This window comes from Gorilla gorilla, chromosome 3 (genome assembly GCF_029281585.2).
Source record: "Gorilla gorilla gorilla isolate KB3781 chromosome 3, NHGRI_mGorGor1-v2.1_pri, whole genome shotgun sequence".
NCBI classification, from domain to species: domain Eukaryota; kingdom Metazoa; phylum Chordata; class Mammalia; order Primates; family Hominidae; genus Gorilla; species Gorilla gorilla.
Window position 1 is genome coordinate 206,013,773 of NC_073227.2, and position 16,833 is coordinate 206,030,605.

Here is a 16,833-nt window from a genome sequence, read left to right on the forward strand (position 1 = left end):
GCTGATGGCTGGTGCTTGGGGTCGGTCCCTGTGGCCCAGCAGGGCTGGAACTAGTCGCTTCCAGGCACTTCAGCCGCCCCTGCCGAAAGGGCGGTAATACAGAGCTCACTTGTGCTTCCAAGCATTGTTGAACAAAGACAGCCCCGTGTGGCAGTGACAGCGCCTCCAGTCCAGGCTGCTGGATACCAGGAAAGGAAGGTGGAGGAGCTGCCATGGGAAGTGCCTGAGCCCATAGAGGCATGGACTTCTGGGAACCTGGTAGTGAGTGTCTGCATAGAGTAACAACAAGAAAAGAAAGGCCACATGGGCGTGAGGAAGACTTCGATAAATACTTGGGGAATGGCTGAATGAACTGCCTAACAGTGCTGAGCTCTTGGAGTTCTGTATCAGGTCCTCCCTATCCTCAGTCGCCACCCTGTGTCATCAGAGACTAGCAAGTAATTGTACATCCACCCAGAAATCCATGGAGCACTCCACACACATTCTGAGGATTGTCAGAACGAACAACAGTCTTGTCTTTGCCTGGACATTCTACCTTGTGGTCTGGCAGCAGCAGACCATGTCTGGCCTGCTTGGGTAAAGCAGCGCACTCTCCCTGCAGGTCCAGCTCAATGCAGAACACGACTGTAGAATTTGGATTTGGAACTAGCTTGACGGAGTTCTGCTTCTTTCACACGGAAAAGCTCCAGATTGGGCCAAGACAGCTTCCACCCTCCTTTCTGCTCCATTTATTATGCGGAGTGTAGCTTCTGGAGTCAGACAGCCTGGATTTGCCTTCCAGCTCTGCTGTCTACTAGCTGTGTGTCTTTGGACAAGTTGTTCAGCCTCTCAGAGTCTCTTTCATCATCCATAACACAAAGCTATCAAAAGTGCATACTCCCTGGGGTTGCTATGAGGATTCAGTGAGTTGGGACATCAAAGCACTGCAGACAGTGCCTGGCCCACAGGGGATGCTCAGCATATGTTAGCTATTATAATAAGCTATTTTTAATCTACCTCTGCCTTCCAAAGAGTTAGATATTTAGGGCTAGTTCAAACTAAAAAACAAAATGCCCAGGCAAATCGTGAAAAAAGTCTTTAATCCCAGGGCTTTTTAAACTCCCAAGGCGTGCTCTGGGACAGACAATTGTCTTCATTTAGGAGAAGTCAGCATAGGGGTTTCTAATTCATCCCATGATCAGCCTCGGACCTGTGCGCCCTGCTTCAAGCTATGATTGGTCCTCAGAGCCCCTCTAGTAAATTTGGAAGGCTATCCCTTACAATCTTTTATATACAGAAATTTGGCCTCGTGTTGTTGTATGACAGCTCTTGTACCTGCAGCCACACACTCCCTACAGTGCAATGCCCTTCATCTACAAATCTTGGCCATTGCAAAATTTTTTTTGGACCATGAGGGACACAAACTAATTCAATGTTCATTAAATGCAATTTTGGCAGCACCTCGATCTTCTTCTCAGCATCTCCCCCATTTTCTGTTTAAGTTTTCCATTCCATTTTTTCCTTTTCCTATCCTATTCCTCACCTACTGCTCCTCTCCTGAGTTCACAGTCAGCCTGAGGAGTCAACCCCAGATGCAGGTTCCAGCCCTGCTGCAGCCCCCAGCTCCCTGGACTCTGTCCCCCAACTCCCCTCCCTTTCTTGCTTGTCCTTCAGTTCTCCTTCTCCCTGGTTTTCTGGGTGCTTGGCTCCTGAGGTCTGACTCCCCAACACCCACGGCCTGGTGAGAGAATTGATCCATGGACATGTGTGGCCGTGTATACTTACACGTGTGATTGAGAGGGACTTTTATTTCCCACTGCTCCTGGCTCCATGTGGAGGGATATTACTAGAGTAACACTCAGCACCTCTCAGCATTCCTTTCATATTCCCCAGTGATCTGACTAGAGTGTTTGGAAGCAGGACCCAGGCATGCTCCAATCAGCCCCTTTGTCTTTGGTGTCAGCCTGCCCATAGAAAACAAGCAAGCATGCCCAACTGGCTGGGTGGAAGATGTCTAGCTCTTCCTGTGCTTGTGATGGATAAGCTTAATTCTTTTATTTTCTTTTTTTTGGGGGGGAGGGGGGACAGAGTCTCGCTCTGTCGCCCAGGCTGGAGCGCAGTGGCGTGATCTCGGCTCACTGCAAGCTCTGCCTCCCGGGTTCACACTATTCTCCTGCATCAGCCTCCCAAGTAGCTGGGATTACAGGGGCCCGCCACCATGCCCAGCTAATTTTTTATATTTTTTTAGTAGAGACAGGGTTTCACCGTGTTAGCCAGGGTGGTCTCCATCTCCTAACCTCGTGATCCGCCCACCTTGGCCTCCTAAAGTGCTGGGATTAGAGGCGTGAGCCACCGCGCCCGGCCTGGATAAGCTTAATTCTAAGGTGAAATGTTGCAAGCCCACTGTCCCTGTAAACTGATGTCACATCCTCCTGTCAGTTGCAAAATAGACATTTTTATCTCCACCTGACACCTACATCTACATATCAAAGGGTTCTGGGAACAGTAGGAAGAAAAAACGGCTATTGGCTATCCTAAAAACCCAGAACCTGGGTGCTTATCAGTGTACGGCTAGGAATGGAGATACACATACATCCCTGTGTGCATGCGCGGTGCAGGCCCAGGAGTGCCACATACGTGTGTGCAGGGTGTATGCTTGTGTACACAAGGGTGTGCATGAAGGAAAAACTAGGGCCAGAGGAAAGAGCTCCCCAATGAATAGAATTGCTAGGTTAGAGCTCGATGGACCCAACTTACTTCTCACTCACATGGGAGATAAGAAACTATCATTATGAAAGTCTGGGTACTGGCACCAAAGCAGATATACAGACCAATGGAACAGAACAGAGACCTCAGAAATAACACCACACATCTACAACCATCTGATCTTCGACAAACCTGACAAAAACAAGCAATGGGGAAAGCATCTCCTATTCAATAAATGGTGCTGGGAAAACTGGCTAGCCATATGAAGAAAACAGAAACTGGATCCCTTCCTTACACCATATACAAAAATTATCTGAAGATGGATTAAAGACTTAACAGTAAAACCCAAAACCATAAAAACCCTAGAAGAAAACCTAGGCAATACCATTCAGGACATAGGCATGGGCAAAGACTTCATGATGAAAACACCAAAAGCAATGGCAACAAAAGCCAAAATTGACAAACAGGACCTAAATAAACTAAAGAGCTCAGGCACAGCAAAAGAAACTATCATCAGAGTGAACAGGCAACCTACAGAATGGCAGAAAATTTTTGCAATCTACCCATCTGACAAAGGTTTAATGTCCAGAATTTACAAGGAACTTGAACACATTTACATGAAAAAAAAAACCCATCAAAAAGAGGGCAAGGGGTATGAACAGACACTTCTCAAAAGAAGACATCTGTGCAGCCAACAGACATATGAAAAAAATGCTCATGATCACTGATCATTACAGAAACACAAATCAAAACCACAATGAGATACCATCTCATGCCAGTCAGAATGGCGATTATTAAAAAGTCAAGAAACAATAGATGCTGTGGAGAAATAGGAACACTTTTATACTGTTGCTGGGAATGTAAATTAGTTCAACCATTGTGGAAGATAGTGTGGCGATTCCTCAAGGATCTAGAACCAGAAATACCATTTTACCCAGCAATCCCATTACTGGGTATATACCCAAAGGAATAGAAGTCATTCAACTATGAAGACACATGCACACGTATGTTTATTGCAGCACTGTTTACAATAGCAAAGTCATGGAACCAACCCAAATACCCATCAATGACAACCTATATAAAGAAAATGTGGTACATATACATCGTGGAATGCTATGCAGCCACAAAAAGGAATGAGATCATGTCCTTTGCAGGGACATGGATGAAGCTGGAAGCCATCACCCTCAGCAAACTAACACAGGAACAGAAAACCAAACACTGCATGTTCTCACTCATAAGTGGGAGTTGAACAATGAGAACACATGGACACAGGGAGGGGAGCAACACATACCAGGGTCTGTTAGGGGGTGGGGAACAAGGGGAGAGAACTGAAAGGATTGGTCAATAGGTGCAGCAAACCACCATGGCACACATATACCTACGTAACAAACCTGCACATTCTGCACATGTATCCCAGAACTTAAAGTATAATAATAATAGCAATAAAGCAAGTCTGCAAATCTGTGCGATTATACTTTTTGACCAACTCCCTCTATAGCAAGCAGGGCTGAAGCAAAACAGAAGAGTGGCAGCAAGCAGCGTTATGTTGAATAGGGGCATGGGAGATGGGAGGAAGTTATTGAAATGCTAGTAAATGGGGATGGGAAATTGAATGGGGTAGGAACTCTGGGCTAGACTATAGAGAGAGTGAGAGGAAAAAGGACCCCATGAGAATTGGGAACGTGAGCATTTTTGCTTCATTTACTATAATGTTTAGCTTAAAAGCAAGAGTCAATAAAATATATTAGTTAAAACTTTATAAATATAATGAAACTTTATCACTATGATATTTCTAGATGACCTGCAATGTTTGCAATGACACAAAAGCAAGACTTCCCTATAATGTTGTTAGTTATATTAGTAGAGGTTTTTCACAATAAAATTTTTGCATTTCCACCCACTAGTACCAGGACTCCCTTTTTTACATAAACATGATTTTTGTTTTATATTTGTCAGAATATAAATTTGTGGTCTAGGCCGCGCGCAGTGGCTCGTGCCTGTAATCCCTGCACTTTGGGAGGCCGAGGCAGGTCGATCACTTGAGGTCAGGAGTTTGAGACCAGCCTGGCCAAAATGGTGAAACTCCATCTCTACTAAAAGTACAAAAATTAGCCGGGCTTGTTGGCATGCGCATGTAATTCCAGCTACTCGGGAGGCTGAGGCAGGAGAATCAATTGAACCCGGGAGGCAGAGGTTGCAGTGAGCCAAGATTGCACCACAGAACTCCAGCCTGGGCGACAGAGTGAGACTCCATCTCAAAAAAAAAAAAAAAAAAAAATTGTGGTCTAGCCTTGTTGCTCTTTCTAAATACAACATAAAGTGTGGTAAGTGAAGAAGAAATTCCTATAGAGGGTAGCCAGAAATAAACTGCCTGAGGTTTTAGGACTGGAAGTTGCACCCTGTCCCTGTACTTTTTGGATGTATTGTATGCTGTATTCATAGTCATAACTGCAAGCCAGATAGCCCTCGCAATAGTGCGGGAGTATGGCAAAGCCAGTTCTGGGCACTTGGAGAAGCTGTTTTGGAAAAAAAGTCAAATCGGAGAGTGTCATATGCAACCTTACATTCTGGCCATGAGCAATAAATCTGTGAAAGCTTGCAGAACCTGATTCCACAAACCCTTCCTACTCTGAGTTACAGTAAAGAGGTAGATGTGAATACAAGTGAATCCCATCTGAACTACATCACAGCTTGGTCAAAAAGACGAGAGCAGCGTGGATATTGTCGTATTAGAACCGAATGATAGTGACTCTGGCCTTGAACCCAGACTGATGATGGCCCAAATATATGTGGTGAAGGAAGGCTACTGGGGAAGGCATTTCATTGCTCTGTCATTAATTTCAGAACAAAGAAATTGAATAAACAATTTCTCAGAATACAATTAAAAATGGAAAGATAATTTCTAAAATGATGGAAACTAGGATCGTGTTATCTGTTTCCTTGATGTGAAAAGAACACTTATCAATGAGACAATACTTTCAAACCTCTTCATTTATGTATTAGAGAAAGAGACACCCAGAAAGGTGAACATGCTCACTGGATAAATGGAGTTTAGATAACAGTAATTTCCAAGAAGCATCAAATGATTTTTCTGTGAGAAGGACAGTCCTGTAGGTAATAAGCAAGTGATGTGGGTAGAGAGAGCATTGATAAATGTACAGTACACTCGATGGTGGCTCTCTGGCATCAGGTGTTCACTGTGATTTGCAAGTTTCTTTCAAAAAAGATGTTTAATCAATTTTCCCATCTAACTTCTCGTCATACTTTGACATGCTATGATAAACCTCGTCTTCACTAAGGAGGAAGTTGCAGAGCTTAAGAACTGATCTAATGCTTCTCAGAAGCTCTCTGTAGAGTCTTCCAGTCACCCTGGAGCTACAGAAGAGAAACTTATTGGACAAATAAATTTATTTGTCTTATTGGACAAATAAATATAAACATATCAAAATATAAATGTTTCTGCCCTTCTCGTCTCTCCTCTTTCTCTCTGCCTCCTACCCTGATTCCCAGCTCTTTTCCTGTTGGGCAGGATTCAGTTATCCTGAAGGTTTCTTTTGAGGCCCTTAATCTAGGCAAAATCATCCTATGTGATATAGGAAAATCACACGTTGGTCTCATTTCCTGATCTGTCTTCACCCCAGGGAGACTCACGCAACCTCTCTCCCTTGATCCACCTCATTCCAAGACCAGTCTCTCTCTCCTGAACTCCACGTCTTGTCAGTTTTGCCACCTGCCTTGAATCCATTCGCTTCCCTCCATCCCCTCTGCCCTCACCACAGGCCAGGCTACCAATGTTCCTTCTCAGACCCCTGTCCCCGCTTTCCACCAATTCTCCCAGCCTCCATTTTTGCTTCCTCTAATTCATTTTCATCATAGCAGGAAGAGTGATTTTTTCCTGAAATTCACATCTTAAATTCCTCTGTCTAAAATTATTCGGTGGCTTCCTGTTGCTCTTAGGATGAAGTCCAAGTTCCTTGTGAGATCTTCCCATGGAGGCCCCTGCATATCTATTTCTCAAGCCTCTTTGCTTGACATTACCCCAAATCAGCATCCATGCACACTGACTTCCTTCATTTCTCGGGTGGATGGAGCTCTCTTCCATGCCAGGCTCTTGGGAATGCTGTGTTTGAGAGGCAAAGAAAAGTCCCAAGTACCTTTTCCCTTAGGCGATTGGTCAGCACACCCAGCCCTGCTGACTCTTCTCCAGTGAAAGGTTGGTCCTTATCCTCCCCAGGTGAAGGGAAAGGCGTAATTGTAGCAATATTGTCCCCATTCATATAAACCTGTTTCTGGAATGGCTTCAGAAACCCTAGGTATGAAATGCTGACAAAATTATATGGAATGCGTGTTCTATGTTTTCTCTGGACTTTCATTAATTATTTAACTTGTAGTCAAATAATACCATTGCTAGAGGCATTAATTATATCATCACTGAGAGGCGTGGTGATTAAGAACATGGCCCTGGAGCTAGACTGCTGGGCTGGAGTCCAGGCTCAGCTGTTTTCTAGTTGTATGACCTCCAGTGCACGGTTTCACAGCTCTGGGCTTCAGTTTGCACCAGGTGAATGGGACAGTTGTGCCTATCCCACTGGTGGGTGGGAGGATTCAAGAAGTTAACAGAGCAGCGGCTGGAAAATAGTTTCAACCCCATAGCTGTTAGCTATTAGAACTGAAATCTGGCCGAGTACCATGGCTCATGCCTGTAATCCCAGCAATTTGGGAGGCCGAGGTGGGCAGATCAACTGAGGTCAGGAGTTCGAGACCAGCCTGGCCAACACAACGAAACCCTGTCTCTACTAAAAATACAAAAATTAGCCAGGCATGGTGGCGTGCGCCTGTAATCCCAGCTACTCAGGAGGCTGAGGCAGGGGAATCGCTTGAACCCAGGAGGTGGAGGTTGCAGTGACTCAAGATTGACCCAAAATTGTGCCACTGCACTCCAGCCTGGGCGACAGAGTGAAACTCTCCATCTCGGGGAAAAAAAAAAAAAAAAAAGAACTGAAATCTGTGTGAGATTTTGATATGGATGAAAACTGTATCCTTTGAAACTGGTTACCTACTTCTACTTACAATATTGAATTTTTGAAAAAATTGTTTATGTTGTCAATTCACTGCCTTTTTTTTTTCCTTGAAGCAGTCTTAATTTTAGCATTTCCCTCTTTTTTCTTTCATTTTCCTGGGTCAGTGACTTTAAAGCATTTCCGTCTTTGCATCAGGGAAAATATTAAGAATGGAAGAAAGGAACCTGCATGGCAGTGTGCACCTGTAATCCCAGCTGCTTGGGAGGACAAGCGGGGAGGATCACGCAAGCCCAGGAGTTCTAGACCAGCTTGGGCAATGTTCAGAGACCCCATCTCTAAAAAGTTTTTAAAAGGAAGGAAGACAGAGATCTTTTTTAGTGCTGGTATTACAGGCATGAGCCACCACTCCTGGCCCAGAGATCTTTTTTAGAACTTGCTAAGGATCAGGTACAAAGATGGCTCCAGAAGATCCCGGTATTAAGAGTGCAGAGCAGCCACTGGGGTGGAAAAGGGCAGAGGATTTGTCTTAAAGCCGCATTCACACAACAAACACACTGTTTGGAGTGGGCTTCGTGGAGCTGGTGGAAATCAAGAGGGGGCCACCTCACCCAAAAGAGCCTCTTTGACGCCTCCCAGTGCCTGTCACGGTGGTAGGCACTTTCACACGTAGTCACTCCATTCCATCCCCACAGTAACCTCTGCAGTAGGCATCATTACACACAGCCTGCAGCTGAGGGCCAACACAGCTTCTCCAAAGTCACGTAACTATTCCATGGCAGCACCAGGATTGCAACTACAATATGCTTGCTTCCCAGTCCAGTGCGCTTTCTTCTATGCAGCAGCTGCGAAATCAACATTTTCATACTCTCTTAGAATAGCAAGGCCTAAGGCTAAGTTTAGAAATGCTCTTCTCTCCTGGTGTAAAGTTGTAGTCCTCCTTGACTTCAAAACTGAGCAGCTGAGTGTCTCAATGTAGTCTTTAAAATTCAGCTTAAAAAAATCACATCCCTTTCCATTAACAAATTTTTTTTGTTGTTTATTTTAGAGATAGGGGAGCACAGTGATGTAATCATAGCTCACTGCAGTCTCAACCTCTCGGGCTTAAGTGATCCTCCCAACTCAGTCTCCTGAATAGCTGGGACTCTGGGAACATGCCACCATGCCCAGCTAATTTTTTTGGTTTTGTAGAGATGGAGTCTTGCTCTGTGCCCCAGCCTGGGGCACAAACTCTTGGGCTCAAGAAATCCTCCTGCCTTGGCCTCCCAAAGTTCTGGGATTACAGGCATGAGCTACCACACCCAGCCAACATCCCTTTTAAACTGTTTACCAAAGCAATGCATGCTAACATAGAAAGGATAAAGCAGACACAAAAACACCTGTCCCACCATCCAGATATAAGCACTGTTAGCTTTTTTGACATGCTTCCTTACAGTTTTTTTATGCACACACTAATTTAAAAATACATCTTCAATAGCTAATACACTTATATGGGACAAAATGTTAAACATACAAAAGCGTATGTGGTGACAAATAAGTCTTCCTCTGGTGTCTGTCCCCAGCCATCCAGTGCCCATCCTAGGAAGCAGTCACTAGTATCAGTTTTTTGTGTATCCTTTAAAAGATAGTCCACACAGGCACATAAACTGAGTAATTTTTAAATTCTTGTTTTTTGAAAACAGTATATCATTTTATGAATAAATACAAACACATATCTAATTTTCCTTCTCCCCTGGATCTGACTCACCTTCCGTCTTACCGCTTTCCCGGCATTTCACACTCAGATTTGTCCGAGATGTTGACAGCCAGTCAAAATCACCTTGAGATAGTCCTTGCTGGTCAATCCAGCATGAGAGGAATCAAGCTGGTGAAGGCTTTTCCCCATAAACATCCCACCTGAGAGAGACAAGGGATCTGAAGTGACACAATGCTGCATCTGTCCCCAGCAGGGCTGCACGTGTACCGGGGTGTGAGGTGTTGGATCACAGCTCTGTGTGCAGCATCCTTCCAGTAAACCAAGTCTTTCTACGTGGTAAGGGTCACTGGCCCATTCCACTCCCTGACAATTCTGTCGACTAGAATACCTGCAGTTGCCTGAACTTGCCGAGCTCTCCCCGGCCTTTGCAGAGACTCCTCCGTCTCGAGTCATCCCACCACCACCCCAGCAGCCTCACCTCCCTTCTTTACCTGGCGAACTCCAGCTTCCTCTTTAGGGCGTAGTCTCCATCTCTTTTGGGAAGCTTCCTCTGATGCTCCACCTGCTCTCCTCCCGATCCCCATGAGACACTGCTATCTGTTTCTCTTCATAATCTGTGCACGACCCCTGCCATTCATTTAACAAATGCCTGTTAAGTGCCTGTGCGTGCCAGGACTGAGAGGACTGGAAGCAAGGCAAGCAATGTGCTGATAGCAGTTAGAGGCTATTGAGGAAAGCATGAAATACAGTAAGTAATTATTAAAGTGTGACAAGTCCAGAAGAGGAACTCTGGGGCATGGGCAGAGGGGATCCAGCTCAGAGGCTCTCAACTGGTTGAGGTGAGGCAGAGAAAGTTGCATTTCAGCTGATACCAGAAGAAAATGTAGGAATTAACCAGGTGAGATGGGAAAGAAAAGGAAGAAAGAGGTTTCAGGTAAACAGAACATCTTTGTGAGGGCTCCAAGGCATGCAAGAGGCCCTTTTGAGGAGCTGGTGGTTGTCTAGTATGGCCTGTGAGTTGTTGGAAGACTTGATTAGATATGCCTTTCAATCTCTGGTTTCCATATAGAGAAAGAACTAGAGAGGAGCAAGACTCGAGATAGGGACCAGTATTTGTAGCATTTACGTGGGATTCCTCTAGAAAGAGTTGAAGCCCAATATCCACTTATTTCGGTTTCGTAATTCTGCACTATTTTTGACGGTTGACTCATCTCCGAGCTTTTTAATAGGGCACTAGATCATACTCATGTTTTCAACCCCAGAACTTAGCACAGAGTCTGGCACAGAATATGGGCTCAAGAACTGTCTATAAAAGACCAATGGAGCAATTCCTTATGGTAGCTTAAGCTCTAAGATGAGGCTCTTTTTTTTTTTTTTAAACTGAGTAGAGCAAGAATGCAACACAAAATGGAGTCTCTTACTATTTCTGATAAAATGTACATTTAAGGCCAGGCACAGTGGTTCACGCCTGTAATCCCAACACTTTGGGAGGCCAAAGTGGGAGGATTGCTTGAGTCCAGAAGTTTGAGACCAGCCTGGGCAACATAGCAAGACTCTATCCTCAAAAAAGAAATATATGTGTGTGTGTGTGTGTGTGTGTGTATAATTAAAGCAATAGCATCTTTATTACACAAATGCCAATTTCCAAACTTCAAAATAAATGACAAGTATTTTCCATAGTAGTGGAAGCAACTCAAAGATCCAACCACAGGTGAGTGGTTTCTGGTAGCCACTGAAATTGATCCTAAGGAAGAGTGTGCTTGACATGGAAATGATAACAATGACTTCAATAATAAAAATTATACATCTATAAGAATAGGGGCTGGGCGCGGTAGCCCACGCCTATAATCCCAGCACTTTGGGAGGCCGAGGTGGGCAGATCACTTGAGGTCAGGAGTTCGAGACCAGCCTGGTCAACATGGTGAAATTCCATCTCTACTAAAAGTACAAAAATTAGCCAGGTGTGGTGGTGGCCATCTGGAATCCTAGCTACTCAGGAGGCTAAGGCAGGAGAATCACTTGAACCCAGGAGGTGGAAGTTGCAGTGAGCCAAGATTGTGCCACTGCACTCCAGCCTGGGCGACAGAGGGACTCTGTCTCAAAAAACAAAACAAAAACAAAAACAGAAGAATAGGCCGGGCATGGTGGATCATGTCTGTAATCCCAACACTTTGGGAGGCTGACGTGGGAGGATCACTTGAAGACAGGCGTTCAAGACCAGCTTGGGCAACATAGAAAGATCCTGTCTCTATTTTTAAATGAATAAATAAATTAATGAAACAAAATAGGCCTGATGTAAACACAGCCAAATTGCACTGCTAAGTTATGGGGATAGGATTTTGAGTGTTAGAGAACAGAATAAAGAGAATATAATGCCTCATAAGAACTAAACACTTTAAAACATCTTTTTATTATAAAATAAAACAAAGATACAGGAAACCACACAAAGCAAATAGTGGCTTACTGATTTATCTTAAGGTGAACAGCCTTGAAACCACCACCCAGGTCAAGATAGAACTTTGCCCCTTCCCTGTGACCTCATCCCAACCACAACCTCTTTCTCCCCAACTAGCTAACGATTATCCTGATTTTTATAGTAATCATTTCCATGGATGTTTTTAAAACATAGTTTTAACACCCAAATGCATCCCTGGAGAGTCCAGTTTTTGTCTCGCTCATTTGAAAGCATTTGGCGTGTTTTTCAGATCTCTTCTAATCCACACATTTCCCTTCCATCTTCGTCATTTCCTTACAATCCATCTGTTGGATCAATATATTGGCTACTCGGCCTGGACAGTCACAGAGGGAGGATATTGCTGCTGGTGGAGCTGTAGTGAGCTCTGTATGTTCCTCCGTCTTCTCTATTCCTGCAGCTGGATCCAGAGGCTGGAGCAGACTCAGGTTCCATCCGTTCGGCCAAACTAAGTGCTTTGTTTCTGAACAACTGGAATGAAGTATTAATAAGTCTTCCTTTCACTTTGGCCGCTTCAGAGTTGTTCCGAGCCTCGCCTGTCTGCCCGCCTCCCGCGTTCCCGTTGCATCCTGTCCTGGGCCACCAGTCACAGACATGCTCTCCAGGCCCCCTCACACCCTTATTGGTTCTAAGAGCTCGCAACGCTAATCGGTTCCTCTGACTTGGACAAGAGTGACTACCTCGTCTCACTTCCTTAGGCAGAGCTCTCTGGCTTATTGAGGTGGGAGTTTCCAGTCCAGTCTATTCACTCTGACACTTCACCTACAAAGTGAATAGACAGCGATTCTCTTTTTCACTCAAATACCTCAACCTCTTCCCCATTCGTTTCCCAAATATTACTTTCAGTCACATTGAAGGAAAAAAATTGACTTGAAAGTTTAAAACTGCTCCAATGACCTCATTTACAATTCTGACATGCAGCTTGAGATCACCTTTTAACTTCTGAACGCACTTTTGGCCCAGAGACATTTAAAATATCACAATTATTACCCATTACTGTCATTGTCGTATCCTATGATACAGCTGATCAGAAATGAAGTTTGATCCGGGTAGTGGATAGCTTTGAAGTGCCATCCTAATAATTTAGATTTATGGAGCATTATTTTTTGAAGAATTAAAAGTACCTTGTCAATTCATTTTTCTGGAAGTGAAATAACAGATCCTAATTTTCAGAGCAGACTGAGCCGGGCACTCAGTTCTGCCTACCATAGCACTGACACTCCATCGGCCTGGGCACCTCCCTCTCCCTCTCCCCCTTGCAGTCCATCACCAAAACCTTCAATCTTTCCACTTGTCTCCATGTCCTGTGATACTCTCATAGTTCAAGCCACTATATCTCACCTTTGCCACAGCCACCTAACCGACCTCCCAGGCTACTTTTTTGGCTTCTCAGAATCTGTTTCCCACATAGCAGTCTGAGTGGCCTATTTAGGTGGAGTTTAGACAGTGTTTAACCTCTCATTGCTGCAGGTTAAACCCAAGCTCCTCCCCACAGCGACAGGACTGTGCTCCACTCTTGCCCTCCTCCCTACCCTCGTGGCTTTCTGCTTCCCACATTGCTGCCTCTGCACCTGCTACCTTGGTCTCCCCGGTGCCTCAGAGAACTCCAGGCCTTATCAGCACAGGCCTTACAACGCCCGTCCCACTCCCCTCACCACGCTCACCAGCAGGTGTCAGCAAGGCTTTCCTGGACCACCTCCTCTTACCCACCCAAATATCTGGCGGCAGAAACCTGTTGCTTTTTTCTCCTTCAAATTACTTACCGTAATTATTTTAAACTGTATCAAAACATGCATAATATAAAATCTGTCATTTTAATCACTTTCAAGTGAACTGTTCTGTGGCATTACATTGCTGTGCAACTGAAACAGACCCAATAGTCCCATAAACAGTTTTTTTTTGTTTGGTTGGTTGGTTGGTCGGTTGTTTTTGATAAACGTAGAAATAGACCCTTGTGGTCTTAAAGCTTAAAACTTACGTTTGTTTTGTCTGAGTTTTTTCCTCAGGAAAGGACTCCCAGGCCTCTCAAAAACTATCAAAGAACTGAAACTCACCAGATCACTACATCCAGACAATGAGATCCAGGCCCCTCATTCACCATGATGGGTTCCTCACCCCTTCCAAGTTCCTGTTTTCTCATACATGGTTACATTTCTTCCCTGCTGTATAAAGCCCTGGTTTTAGCTGATCAGGGAGATGGATTTGAGACTGAGATCCCATCTCCTCAGCTGTAGCACCTAGTTAAAGCTTCCTCCTGGCAATACTCACTGTCACAGTGGTTGGCTTTCTGTGTGGCAAGCAGCGGGACCTAGATCAAACCCCTGGCGTTTGGTAACATAACCATCACCTCCATTCATCTCCAGAACTTTTTCATCTTCTCTAACTGAAATTGTATCCATTAAACACTAACTCCCTATTCCTGCTTAGCCCAACCCCCTGGTAACCACCATTCTCTTCCTGTCTCTATGGATGAAACTACTCTAGGAACCTCATGTAAGAGGAAGCATATGGTAGCTGTTCATTTGAACTGGGTGCAGTGGCTCATGCCTGTAATCCCAGCACTTTGTGATGCCAAGACAGGTGGCTCACTTGAGGTCAGGAGTTCGAGACCAGCCTGGCCAACATGGCAAAACCCCATCTCTACAAAAAATACAATTACCTGAACGTGATGGTGTGCACCTGTAGTCCTAGCTACTCAGGAGGTTGAAGTGGGAAGATTGTTTGAGCTTTGGAGGTGGAGGTTGCAGTGAGCCAAGATCATGCCACTGTACTCCAGCCTAGGCACAGAGTGAGACTCTGTCTCAAAAACAAAACAAAACAAAAAAAGGTGCTCATTTGTAACTGGCTTATTTCATTTAGCATAATTTCTTTAAGATCATCCAGGTTGTAGTATCACAATTTCCTTCCTTTTCAAGGCTGAATAATATTCCACTGTATTTATATACCACATTTTATTTATCCATTTATCCATTAATGGACACTTAGGAGGTTTCCATCTTTTTGCTATTGTGAATAATGTTGTTATAAACGTGGATATACAAATATCTGTTTTAATCTCTGCTTTTAATTCTTTTGTGTATATACCCAGAAGTGGAATTGCTAGATCATACAATAATTCCATGTTTAATTTTTTGAGGAACCCCCATACTGTTTTCCGCAATGGCTGTGCCATTTTATATTCCCACCATCAATGCAGAGGGTTCCAGTTTCTCCATATCCTCACCAACACTTGTTATTTTCTGCTTTTTTTTTTAAATAATAGCTATTCTAATGGGTGTGAAGTAGAGTCTCATTGTAGTTTTGACTTGTAGTTCTCTGAGGCAAATCAAACATTCCATTAATGTTAAACATCTTTTCATGTGCTTATAGGCCATTGGAATATTTTTGGAGAAATGTCTATTCAATTGACATTGAATTTTTGTATGATCCAGCAATTCCACTTCTGGGTATATACACAAAATAATTAAAAGCAGAGATTCAAGCTCTTTGCCTATGCTTTTTTGTTGTTGGGCTGTAAGAGTTCCATATATTCTGAACATTAGCTCCTTACCAGATATATGATTTGCAAGTGTTGTCTTCTATTCCATGGGTTGGCTTTTCACTCTGTTGAGAGTGTACTTTGATGCATAAAAGTTTTTAATTTTGAAATCCAATTTATCTATTTTTTCTTCTATTGCTTGTTCTTTTGGTGTCATATTCAAATGTAACTCATAATGTTAAGTTATATATTTATTTGAATGTTTTATTACATAAATGCCTGCCTTCATAGACTATAAGATACACAAAGACTGAAACCTCTGTTTTGGTCACCATCATATCCCCAGGACCTAGCCCGTGCCTGGTGACTAGTACATGTTTCATCATATATATTCGTAATCTGATAAATGCATATCTTCTGATACTTTTAAATTGTGATGTTAAATGATACCTGATAACTTATACACTTATATGAAAAAATTTTGATTGACAAAGGTGATTTCTGTGTGATATTTAATTCTCACTGAAAATTCACACTAAATTAATTTAAATTAAATTAATTTAAATCAAGCCACATATAAAGTTTCAAGAAATGTTGGAGAAAAAATTTAAACACAACAGAAACTGTATCAATGGCATATTTTAAAAACATATTATTTTTTTCCAAATATTTACAGACTAAAAAATGAAATGACTAGAAGCACATCTTCCAGGTTTCAGTCATTTCATTTCAGATCTGATGTAACTTCATAATATGTTTCTTCATTCTTCATTGGCAGGTATTCAAAAGTGGTATAGACCCGCTACTTAGATCAAATGAGAGGGACAGCTCCGGTGCCTTAAGTTAAGTGATAGCCCAGATCAAATGCTAACTCTCCCTTTCCTCTATGATTTCGTAAACCTTCAGGAGAAAGCTGACAAGTATTCATCTGCCTTGTAGATCAAACAAACCCACGAGGGATTCTCTTTCATTCTTCTGCGCTTCTGGGAATTAAAATAGAAGGGACTTGTATTGTCAGCTACAAAACAGCAGGGGGAGCTCATGAGGTTTTTAAGGCAGCTATTACTCGCCACCCCACCACCTCCAAAAACATTTCATTAAGCATACACTTAACAGCACCAAGGAGAAATTCAAAGGGAAAAGGAAGTGCGAGTGAGCGCGTGCGCGCGCGCGCGCGCACACACACACACACACACACACACACACATGCGCGCGCCTTCTAATGAGAGGTGAAAATGGACACAATCCATTTTATAATAAAGGACTGACAAACTAACACTTAATCCAGACCTCTGAAGCCACCTCTCAGACTATCCTTACTACCTTAACAGTCCAGTGTAGCCGTGGGTACCCAAGACCCCATCGCTGCTCTTGATTCTTGACCATCTTTCTCATGTATCCAAACTAAGTTCCTAGACAGCTGGCTTAAAACTATAGTGCTTAAGTTTTCCAAACATGTTTTTAAATATTCAGTGAAATTGTT